The following is an 11,787-nucleotide window of genomic DNA, read 5'->3' on the forward strand; positions in this document are numbered from 1 at the left end:
TCCACACAAACCAGCCTTCAGAAATCATTGGGCTCTCCACTACAGACTGTTCCATTCATTCACTGCGATTCTGCAATTCATCTGACTCTCCGCTCCAGGCAGGTTTTCATTACAGCACTGGTGAATGACCAAGTAATCCAATGCTGGTTTTCAGCCGCCTTTTCACACTCGCAGTGTGCTGTTCAATTGTCTATCCACTCAAACCTGGTCAGCCTTTCATTTTCTTTTCCACAATATCAGACTTCAGAAATCATTGGAATCGCCAGTACAGAATGTTCCATTCATTCACTGCCAATCTGGAATTCATCTGAATCTGCACTCCAGGTAGGCTTTCATTACACCACTTATGAATGTCCAAGTAACACAATGCTGGTTTTCAGCGGTCTGTTCACACTCTAAGCCCTGCTTTTTACTGGGTATCCACACAACTGTGGTCAGCTCTTCATTTTCATGTCCAAACAATCCAGACTTGAGAAATCATTGCAATCTCCAGTACAGAATGTTCCATTCATTCACTGCGAATCTGGAATTCAACTGAATCTCCACTACCTGCAGATTTATCTTACACCACTTGTGAATGTCCAAGTAAAACAATGCTGGTTTTCAGAGGCCTGTTCATGTTCGCAGTCGTGCTGTTCAATTGGCTATCCACTCAACCTGTTTTGCTCCTCATTTTCCTGTGCACACAACCCAGCCTTCAGAAATCATTGTAATCTCCACTACAGGATGTTCCATTCATTCACTGGGAATCTGGAATTCATCTGAATCTGCACTCCACGCAGGCTTTCGTTACACCACTGCTGAAAGTCGAAGTAATGCAATACTGGTTTTCAGTGGTCTGTTCACATTCGAAGCCGAGGCTTTTTACAGGCTATCCACTCAACACTGGTCAGCTCTTCATTTTCGTGTCCCCACAATCCAGATTTCAGAAATCATTGCAATCTCCACTACAGAATGTTCCATTCATTCACTGCGAGTCTGGAGTTTATCTGATTCTCCACTCCCGCCTGGTTAACATTACACCACTTGTGAATGTCCAAGTAAGCCAATGCTGGTTTTCAGAGGCCTGTTCATACTCGCAGCCGTGCTGTTTAATTGACAATTCACTCCACCCTGTTCAGCTCTTCATTGTCCCACCACACTACCAGCCTTCAGAAATCTTTGTTATCTCCACTACAGAATGTTCCATTCATTCACTGCGAATCTGGAATTCATCTGACTCTCAACTCCACGCAGGTTTTCATTACACCACTGTTGAATGTCCAAGTAACCCAATGCTGGTTTTCAGCGGCCTGTTCATATTCGCAGCCCTGCTGTTTACTTGGCTATCGATTCAAGCCTGGTCAGCTCTTCATTTTCCTGTCCACACAACACAGGCTTCAGAAATCATTGGAATCTCCTCTACAGAATGTTCCATTCATTCACTGCGAATGTGGAATTCAACTGACTCTCCACTCCATGCAGGTTTTCCTTACACCACTGATGAATGTCCAAGTAACCCAATGCTGGTTTTCAGCTGCATGTTCACACTCGCAGCCATGCTATACAATTGGCTTTCCACTAAATCCTGATTAGTTCTTGATTTTCCTTCCACACGACCCAGCCTTCAGAAATCGTTGGAATCTCCACTAGAGAATGTTCCATTCATTCACTGCGAATCTGGAATTCCTCTGAACCTCCACTCCCGGCAGGTTTTCGTTACACCACTGTTGAATGTCCAAGTAACCCAATGTTTTAAGTGTTTTCTTCACAAGCGCAGTGGTGCTGTTCAATTGGCTATCCACTCAACCCTGGCCAGCTCTACATTTTCCTGTCCACACCACAGAGACTGGAGAAATCATTGTTATCTCCACTACAGAATGTTCCATTCATTCACAGCGAATCTGGAATTCATCTGAATCTCCACTCCCGGCAGGTTTTCGTGACACCACTGGTAAATATCCAAGTAAGCCAATGCTGGTTTTAAGTGGCCTGCTCATACTCTCAGCCGTGCTGTTCAATTTGCTATCCACTCAACCCTCTTCAGCTCCATTTTCCTGTCCACATAACCCAAACTTCAGAAACAATTGGTATCTCCTCCACAGAATGTTCCATTCATTGACGGCAAATCTGAAATTCATCTAATTCTCAACTCCCGTCAGGTTTTCGTTACACCACTTGTGAATGTCCAATTAAGCCAAAGCTGGTTTTCAGTGGCCTGTTCTTACTACGAGACGTGCTGTTCATTTGGCTATCCATTCCACCCTGTTCAGCTCTACATTTTCGTGTCCACAAAACCCAGCCTTCAGAAATCATTGGAATCACCACTAGAGAATGTTCCACTCATTCACTGCGAATCTGGAATTCATCTGAATCTCCACTCCCGGCAGGTTTTCATTGCACCACTGCTGAATGTTCAAGTAACGCAATGATGGTTTTCAGCGGTCTATTCACACTCGAACCCGTGCTGTTCACGGTCTAGCGACTCAACACTGGTGAGTTCTTCTTTTTCCAGTTCAGACAATACAAACCTCAGAAACCATTGCAATCTACACTACAGAATGTTTCATTCATTCACGCGAATCTTGAATTCATCTTGTTCTCCACTCCCAGCAGGTTTTCGTTTCACCACTGGTGAATGTCCAAGCAACCCAAGGCTGGTTTCAGCTGCGTGTTAACACTCGCAGCCGTGCTGTTCAATTGGCTATCCAGTGAACGCTGGTTAGCTCTTGATTTTCCTTCCACACACCGAGCCTTCAGAAATCATTCTTATCTCCACTTCAGAGTGTTCCATTCGTTCCCTGCGAATCTGGAATTCCTCTGACTCTCCACACCAGGCAGATTTTCCTAACAACACTGGTGAATGACCAGGTAATCCAATGCTGGTTTTCAGCGGCTGTTCACACTCACAGCCTTGCTGTTCAATTGGCAATCCAGTCAAACCTAGTCAGCTCTTCATTTTCCTGTCCACACAACCCAGCGTTCAGAAATCATTGGAATCTCTACTACAGAAATTTCCATTCATTCACTGTGAATCTGGAAATACTCTGAATCTGCATTCCAGGAAGGCTTTCGTTACACCACTGATGAATGTCCAAGTAATGCAATGCTGCTTCTTAGTGGTCTGTTCACACTCGAAACCGTGCTGTTCATTGGCTATCCACTCAATATCGGTCAGCTCTTCAATATCCTGTCCAGACTATCCAGATTCCTAAATGTTGGCAATCACCACTACAGAATGTTCCATTCAATCACGCGAATCTGGAATTCATCAGAGTCTCCACTCCTGGAAGGTTTTCGTGACACCACTGGTAAATGTCCAAGGAAGACAATGCTGGTTTTAAGCCGCCTGCTAACACACTCAGCCGTGCTGTTCAATTTGCTATCCACCCAACCCTATTCAGCTCTACATTTTCCTGTCCTCATAACCCAACCTTCAGAAATAATTGGTATCTCCTCCACAGAATGTTCCGTTCATTCACTGCGAATCTTAAATTCATCTGACTCTCAACTCCCGGCGGGTTATCGTTACACCACTTGTGAATGTCCAAGTAAGCCAATGCTGGTTTTCAGTGGCCTGTTCATACTAAGAGACGTGCTGTTCATTTGGCTATCCACTCCACCCTGTTCAGCTCTACATTTTCGTGTCCACAAAACCCAGCCTTCAGAAATCATTGGAATCACCACTAGAGAATGTTCCATTCATTCACTGCGAATCTGGAATTCCTCTGAACCTCCACTCCTGGCAGGTTTTCGTTACGCCACTGGTGAATGTCCAAGTAACTCAATACTGGTTTTCAGAGGCATGTTCAACTCGCAGAAGTGCTGTTCAATGGGCTATCCACTCAATATTGGTCAGCTCTTCATTTTCCTCTCCACACAAACCAGCCTTCAGAAATCATTGGGCTCTCCACTACAGACTGTTCCATTCATTCACTGCGATTCTGCAATTCATCTGACTCTCCGCTCCAGGCAGGTTTTCATTACAGCACTGGTGAATGACCAAGTAATCCAATGCTGGTTTTCAGCCGCCTTTTCACACTCGCAGTGTGCTGTTCAATTGTCTATCCACTCAAACCTGGTCAGCCTTTCATTTTCTTTTCCACAATATCAGACTTCAGAAATCATTGGAATCGCCAGTACAGAATGTTCCATTCATTCACTGCCAATCTGGAATTCATCTGAATCTGCACTCCAGGTAGGCTTTCATTACACCACTTATGAATGTCCAAGTAACACAATGCTGGTTTTCAGTGGTCTGTTCACACTCTAAGCCCTGCTTTTTACTGGGTATCCACACAACTGTGGTCAGCTCTTCATTTTCATGTCCAAACAATCCAGACTTGAGAAATCATTGCAATCTCCAGTACAGAATGTTCCATTCATTCACTGCGAATCTGGAATTCAACTGAATCTCCACTACCTGCAGATTTATCTTACACCACTTGTGAATGTCCAAGTAAAACAATGCTGGTTTTCAGAGGCCTGTTCATGTTCGCAGTCGTGCTGTTCAATTGGCTATCCACTCAACCTGTTTTGCTCCTCATTTTCCTGTGCACACAACCCAGCCTTCAGAAATCATTGTAATCTCCACTACAGGATGTTCCATTCATTCACTGGGAATCTGGAATTCATCTGAATCTGCACTCCACGCAGGCTTTCGTTACACCACTGCTGAAAGTCGAAGTAATGCAATACTTGTTTTCAGTGGTCTGTTCACATTCGAAGCCGAGGCTTTTTACAGGCTATCCACTCAACACTGGTCAGCTCTTCATTTTCGTGTCCCCACAATCCAGATTTCAGAAATCATTGCAATCTCCACTACAGAATGTTCCATTCATTCACTGCGAGTCTGGAGTTTATCTGATTCTCCACTCCCGCCTGGTTAACATTACACCACTTGTGAATGTCCAAGTAAGCCAATGCTGGTTTTCAGAGGCCTGTTCATACTCGCAGCCGTGCTGTTTAATTGACAATTCACTCCACCCTGTTCAGCTCTTCATTGTCCCACCACACTACCAGCCTTCAGAAATCTTTGTTATCTCCACTACAGAATGTTCCATTCATTCACTGCGAATCTGGAATTCATCTGACTCTCAACTCCACGCAGGTTTTCATTACACCACTGTTGAATGTCCAAGTAACCCAATGCTGGTTTTCAGCGGCCTGTTCATATTCGCAGCCCTGCTGTTTACTTGGCTATCGATTCAAGCCTGGTCAGCTCTTCATTTTCCTGTCCACACAACACAGGCTTCAGAAATCATTGGAATCTCCTCTACAGAATGTTCCATTCATTCACTGCGAATGTGGAATTCAACTGACTCTCCACTCCATGCAGGTTTTCCTTACACCACTGATGAATGTCCAAGTAACCCAATGCTGGTTTTCAGCTGCATGTTCACACTCGCAGCCATGCTATACAATTGGCTTTCCACTAAATCCTGATTAGTTCTTGATTTTCCTTCCACACGACCCAGCCTTCAGAAATCGTTGGAATCTCCACTAGAGAATGTTCCATTCATTCACTGCGAATCTGGAATTCCTCTGAACCTCCACTCCCGGCAGGTTTTCGTTACACCACTGTTGAATGTCCAAGTAACCCAATGTTTTAAGTGTTTTCTTCACAAGCGCAGTGGTGCTGTTCAATTGGCTATCCACTCAACCCTGGCCAGATCTACATTTTCCTGTCCACACCACAGAGACTGGAGAAATCATTGTTATCTCCACTACAGAATGTTCCATTCATTCACAGCGAATCTGGAATTCATCTGAATCTCCACTCCCGGCAGGTTTTCGTGACACCACTGGTAAATATCCAAGTAAGCCAATGCTGGTTTTAAGTGGCCTGCTCATACTCTCAGCCGTGCTGTTCAATTTGCTATCCACTCAACCCTCTTCAGCTCCATTTTCCTGTCCACATAACCCAAACTTCAGAAACAATTGGTATCTCCTCCACAGAATGTTCCATTCATTGACGGCAAATCTGAAATTCATCTAATTCTCAACTCCCGTCAGGTTTTCGTTACACCACTTGTGAATGTCCAATTAAGCCAAAGCTGGTTTTCAGTGGCCTGTTCTTACTACGAGACGTGCTGTTCATTTGGCTATCCATTCCACCCTGTTCAGCTCTACATTTTCGTGTCCACAAAACCCAGCCTTCAGAAATCATTGGAATCACCACTAGAGAATGTTCCATTCATTCACTGCGAATCTGGAATTCATCTGAATCTCCACTCCCGGCAGGTTTTCATTGCACCACTGCTGAATGTTCAAGTAACGCAATGATGGTTTTCAGCGGTCTATTCACACTCGAACCCGTGCTGTTCACGATCTAGCGACTCAACACTGGTGAGTTCTTCTTTTTCCAGTTCAGACAATACAAACCTCAGAAACCATTGCAATCTACACTACAGAATGTTTCATTCATTCAGGCGAATCTTGAATTCATCTTGTTCTCCACTCCCAGCAGGTTTTCGTTTCACCACTGGTGAATGTCCAAGCAACCCAAGGCTGGTTTCAGCTGCGTGTTAACACTCGCAGCCGTGCTGTTCAATTGGCTATCCAGTGAACGCTGGTTAGCTCTTGATTTTCCTTCCACACACCGAGCCTTCAGAAATCATTCTTATCTCCACTTCAGAGTGTTCCATTCGTTCCCTGCGAATCTGGAATTCCTCTGACTCTCCACACCAGGCAGATTTTCCTAACAACACTGGTGAATGACCAGGTAATCCAATGCTGGTTTTCAGCGGCTGTTCACACTCACAGCCTTGCTGTTCAATTGGCAATCCAGTCAAACCTAGTCAGCTCTTCATTTTCCTGTCCACACAACCCAGCGTTCAGAAATCATTGGAATCTCTACTACAGAAATTTCCATTCATTCACTGTGAATCTGGAAATACTCTGAATCTGCATTCCAGGAAGGCTTTCGTTACACCACTGATGAATGTCCAAGTAATGCAATGCTGCTTCTTAGTGGTCTGTTCACACTCGAAACCGTGCTGTTCATTGGCTATCCACTCAATATCGGTCAGCTCTTCAATATCCTGTCCAGACTATCCAGATTCCTAAATGTTGGCAATCACCACTACAGAATGTTCCATTCAATCACGCGAATCTGGAATTCATCAGAGTCTCCACTCCTGGAAGGTTTTCGTGACACCACTGGTAAATGTCCAAGGAAGACAATGCTGGTTTTAAGCCGCCTGCTAACACACTCAGCCGTGCTGTTCAATTTGCTATCCACCCAACCCTATTCAGCTCTACATTTTCCTGTCCTCATAACCCAACCTTCAGAAATAATTGGTATCTCCTCCACAGAATGTTCCGTTCATTCACTGCGAATCTTAAATTCATCTGACTCTCAACTCCCGGCGGGTTATCGTTACACCACTTGTGAATGTCCAAGTAAGCCAATGCTGGTTTTCAGTGGCCTGTTCATACTAAGAGACGTGCTGTTCATTTGGCTATCCACTCCACCCTGTTCAGCTCTACATTTTCGTGTCCACAAAACCCAGCCTTCAGAAATCATTGGAATCACCACTAGAGAATGTTCCATTCATTCACTGCGAATCTGGAATTCCTCTGAACCTCCACTCCTGGCAGGTTTTCGTTACGCCACTGGTGAATGTCCAAGTAACTCAATACTGGTTTTCAGAGGCATGTTCAACTCGCAGAAGTGCTGTTCAATGGGCTATCCACTCAATATTGGTCAGCTCTTCATTTTCCTCTCCACACAAACCAGCCTTCAGAAATCATTGGGCTCTCCACTACAGACTGTTCCATTCATTCACTGCGATTCTGCAATTCATCTGACTCTCCGCTCCAGGCAGGTTTTCATTACAGCACTGGTGAATGACCAAGTAATCCAATGCTGGTTTTCAGCCGCCTTTTCACACTCGCAGTGTGCTGTTCAATTGTCTATCCACTCAAACCTGGTCAGCCTTTCATTTTCTTTTCCACAATATCAGACTTCAGAAATCATTGGAATCGCCAGTACAGAATGTTCCATTCATTCACTGCCAATCTGGAATTCATCTGAATCTGCACTCCAGGTAGGCTTTCATTACACCACTTATGAATGTCCAAGTAACACAATGCTGGTTTTCAGCGGTCTGTTCACACTCTAAGCCCTGCTTTTTACTGGGTATCCACACAACTGTGGTCAGCTCTTCATTTTCATGTCCAAACAATCCAGACTTGAGAAATCATTGCAATCTCCAGTACAGAATGTTCCATTCATTCACTGCGAATCTGGAATTCAACTGAATCTCCACTACCTGCAGATTTATCTTACACCACTTGTGAATGTCCAAGTAAAACAATGCTGGTTTTCAGAGGCCTGTTCATGTTCGCAGTCGTGCTGTTCAATTGGCTATCCACTCAACCTGTTTTGCTCCTCATTTTCCTGTGCACACAACCCAGCCTTCAGAAATCATTGTAATCTCCACTACAGGATGTTCCATTCATTCACTGGGAATCTGGAATTCATCTGAATCTGCACTCCACGCAGGGTTTCGTTACAACACTGCTGAAAGTCGAAGTAATGCAATACTGGTTTTCAGTGGTCTGTTCACATTCGAAGCCGAGGCTTTTTACAGGCTATCCACTCAACACTGGTCAGCTCTTCATTTTCGTGTCCCCACAATCCAGATTTCAGAAATCATTGCAATCTCCACTACAGAATGTTCCATTCATTCACTGCGAGTCTGGAGTTTATCTGATTCTCCACTCCCGCCTGGTTAACATTACACCACTTGTGAATGTCCAAGTAAGCCAATGCTGGTTTTCAGAGGCCTGTTCATACTCGCAGCCGTGCTGTTTAATTGACAATTCACTCCACCCTGTTCAGCTCTTCATTGTCCCACCACACTACCAGCCTTCAGAAATCTTTGTTATCTCCACTACAGAACGTTCCATTCATTCACTGCGAATCTGGAATTCATCTGACTCTCAACTCCACGCAGGTTTTCATTACACCACTGTTGAATGTCCAAGTAACCCAATGCTGGTTTTCAGCGGCCTGTTCATATTCGCAGCCCTGCTGTTTACTTGGCTATCGATTCAAGCCTGGTCAGCTCTTCATTTTCCTGTCCACACAACACAGGCTTCAGAAATCATTGGAATCTCCTCTACAGAATGTTCCATTCATTCACTGCGAATGTGGAATTCAACTGACTCTCCACTCCATGCAGGTTTTCCTTACACCACTGATGAATGTCCAAGTAACCCAATGCTGGTTTTCAGCTGCATGTTCACACTCGCAGCCATGCTATACAATTGGCTTTCCACTAAATCCTGATTAGTTCTTGATTTTCCTTCCACACGACCCAGCCTCCAGAAATCGTTGGAATCTCCACTAGAGAATGTTCCATTCATTCACTGCGAATCTGGAATTCCTCTGAACCTCCACTCCCGGCAGGTTTTCGTTACACCACTGTTGAATGTCCAAGTAACCCAATGTTTTAAGTGTTTTCTTCACAAGCGCAGTGGTGCTGTTCAATTGGCTATCCACTCAACCCTGGCCAGCTCTACATTTTCCTGTCCACACCACAGAGACTGGAGAAATCATTGTTATCTCCACTACAGAATGTTCCATTCATTCACAGCGAATCTGGAATTCATCTGAATCTCCACTCCCGGCAGGTTTTCGTGACACCACTGGTAAATATCCAAGTAAGCCAATGCTGGTTTTAAGTGGCCTGCTCATACTCTCAGCCGTGCTGTTCAATTTGCTATCCACTCAACCCTCTTCAGCTCCATTTTCCTGTCCACATAACCCAAACTTCAGAAACAATTGGTATCTCCTCCACAGAATGTTCCATTCATTGACGGCAAATCTGAAATTCATCTAATTCTCAACTCCCGTCAGGTTTTCGTTACACCACTTGTGAATGTCCAATTAAGCCAAAGCTGGTTTTCAGTGGCCTGTTCTTACTACGAGACGTGCTGTTCATTTGGCTATCCATTCCACCCTGTTCAGCTCTACACTTTCGTGTCCACAAAACCCAGCCTTCAGAAATCATTGGAATCACCACTAGAGAATGTTCCATTCATTCACTGCGAATCTGGAATTCATCTGAATCTCCACTCCCGGCAGGTTTTCATTGCACCACTGCTGAATGTTCAAGTAACGCAATGATGGTTTTCAGCGGTCTATTCACACTCGAACCCGTGCTGTTCACGGTCTAGCGACTCAACACTGGTGAGTTCTTCTTTTTCCAGTTCAGACAATACAAACCTCAGAAACCATTGCAATCTACACTACAGAATGTTTCATTCATTCACGCGAATCTTGAATTCATCTTGTTCTCCACTCCCAGCAGGTTTTCGTTTCACCACTGGTGAATGTCCAAGCAACCCAAGGCTGGTTTCAGCTGCGTGTTAACACTCGCAGCCGTGCTGTTCAATTGGCTATCCAGTGAACGCTGGTTAGCTCTTGATTTTCCTTCCACACACCGAGCCTTCAGAAATCATTCTTATCTCCACTTCAGAATGTTCCATTCGTTCCCTGCGAATCTGGAATTCCTCTGACTCTCCACACCAGGCAGATTTTCCTAACAACACTGGTGAATGACCAGGTAATCCAATGCTGGTTTTCAGCGGCTGTTCACACTCACAGCCTTGCTGTTCAATTGGCAATCCAGTCAAACCTAGTCAGCTCTTCATTTTCCTGTCCACACAACCCAGCGTTCAGAAATCATTGGAATCTCTACTACAGAAATTTCCATTCATTCACTGTGAATCTGGAAATACTCTGAATCTGCATTCCAGGAAGGCTTTCGTTACACCACTGATGAATGTCCAAGTAATGCAATGCTGCTTCTTAGTGGTCTGTTCACACTCGAAACCGTGCTGTTCATTGGCTATCCACTCAATATCGGTCAGCTCTTCAATATCCTGTCCAGACTATCCAGATTCCTAAATGTTGGCAATCACCACTACAGAATGTTCCATTCAATCACGCGAATCTGGAATTCATCAGAGTCTCCACTCCTGGAAGGTTTTCGTGACACCACTGGTAAATGTCCAAGGAAGACAATGCTGGTTTTAAGCCGCCTGCTAACACACTCAGCCGTGCTGTTCAATTTGCTATCCACCCAACCCTATTCAGCTCTACATTTTCCTGTCCTCATAACCCAACCTTCAGAAATAATTGGTATCTCCTCCACAGAATGTTCCGTTCATTCACTGCGAATCTTAAATTCATCTGACTCTCAACTCCCGGCGGGTTATCGTTACACCACTTGTGAATGTCCAAGTAAGCCAATGCTGGTTTTCAGTGGCCTGTTCATACTAAGAGACGTGCTGTTCATTTGGCTATCCACTCCACCCTGTTCAGCTCTACATTTTCGTGTCCACAAAACCCAGCCTTCAGAAATCATTGGAATCACCACTAGAGAATGTTCCATTCATTCACTGCGAATCTGGAATTCCTCTGAACCTCCACTCCTGGCAGGTTTTCGTTACGCCACTGGTGAATGTCCAAGTAACTCAATACTGGTTTTCAGAGGCATGTTCAACTCGCAGAAGTGCTGTTCAATGGGCTATCCACTCAATATTGGTCAGCTCTTCATTTTCCTCTCCACACAAACCAGCCTTCAGAAATCATTGGGCTCTCCACTACAGACTGTTCCATTCATTCACTGCGATTCTGCAATTCATCTGACTCTCCGCTCCAGGCAGGTTTTCATTACAGCACTGGTGAATGACCAAGTAATCCAATGCTGGTTTTCAGCCGCCTTTTCACACTCGCAGTGTGCTGTTCAATTGTCTATCCACTCAAACCTGGTCAGCCTTTCATTTTCTTTT

This window comes from Sorex fumeus, unplaced genomic scaffold, assembly GCF_029834395.1.
Source record: "Sorex fumeus unplaced genomic scaffold, SorFum_2.1 ptg000252l, whole genome shotgun sequence".
Classification (NCBI taxonomy): domain Eukaryota; kingdom Metazoa; phylum Chordata; class Mammalia; order Eulipotyphla; family Soricidae; genus Sorex; species Sorex fumeus.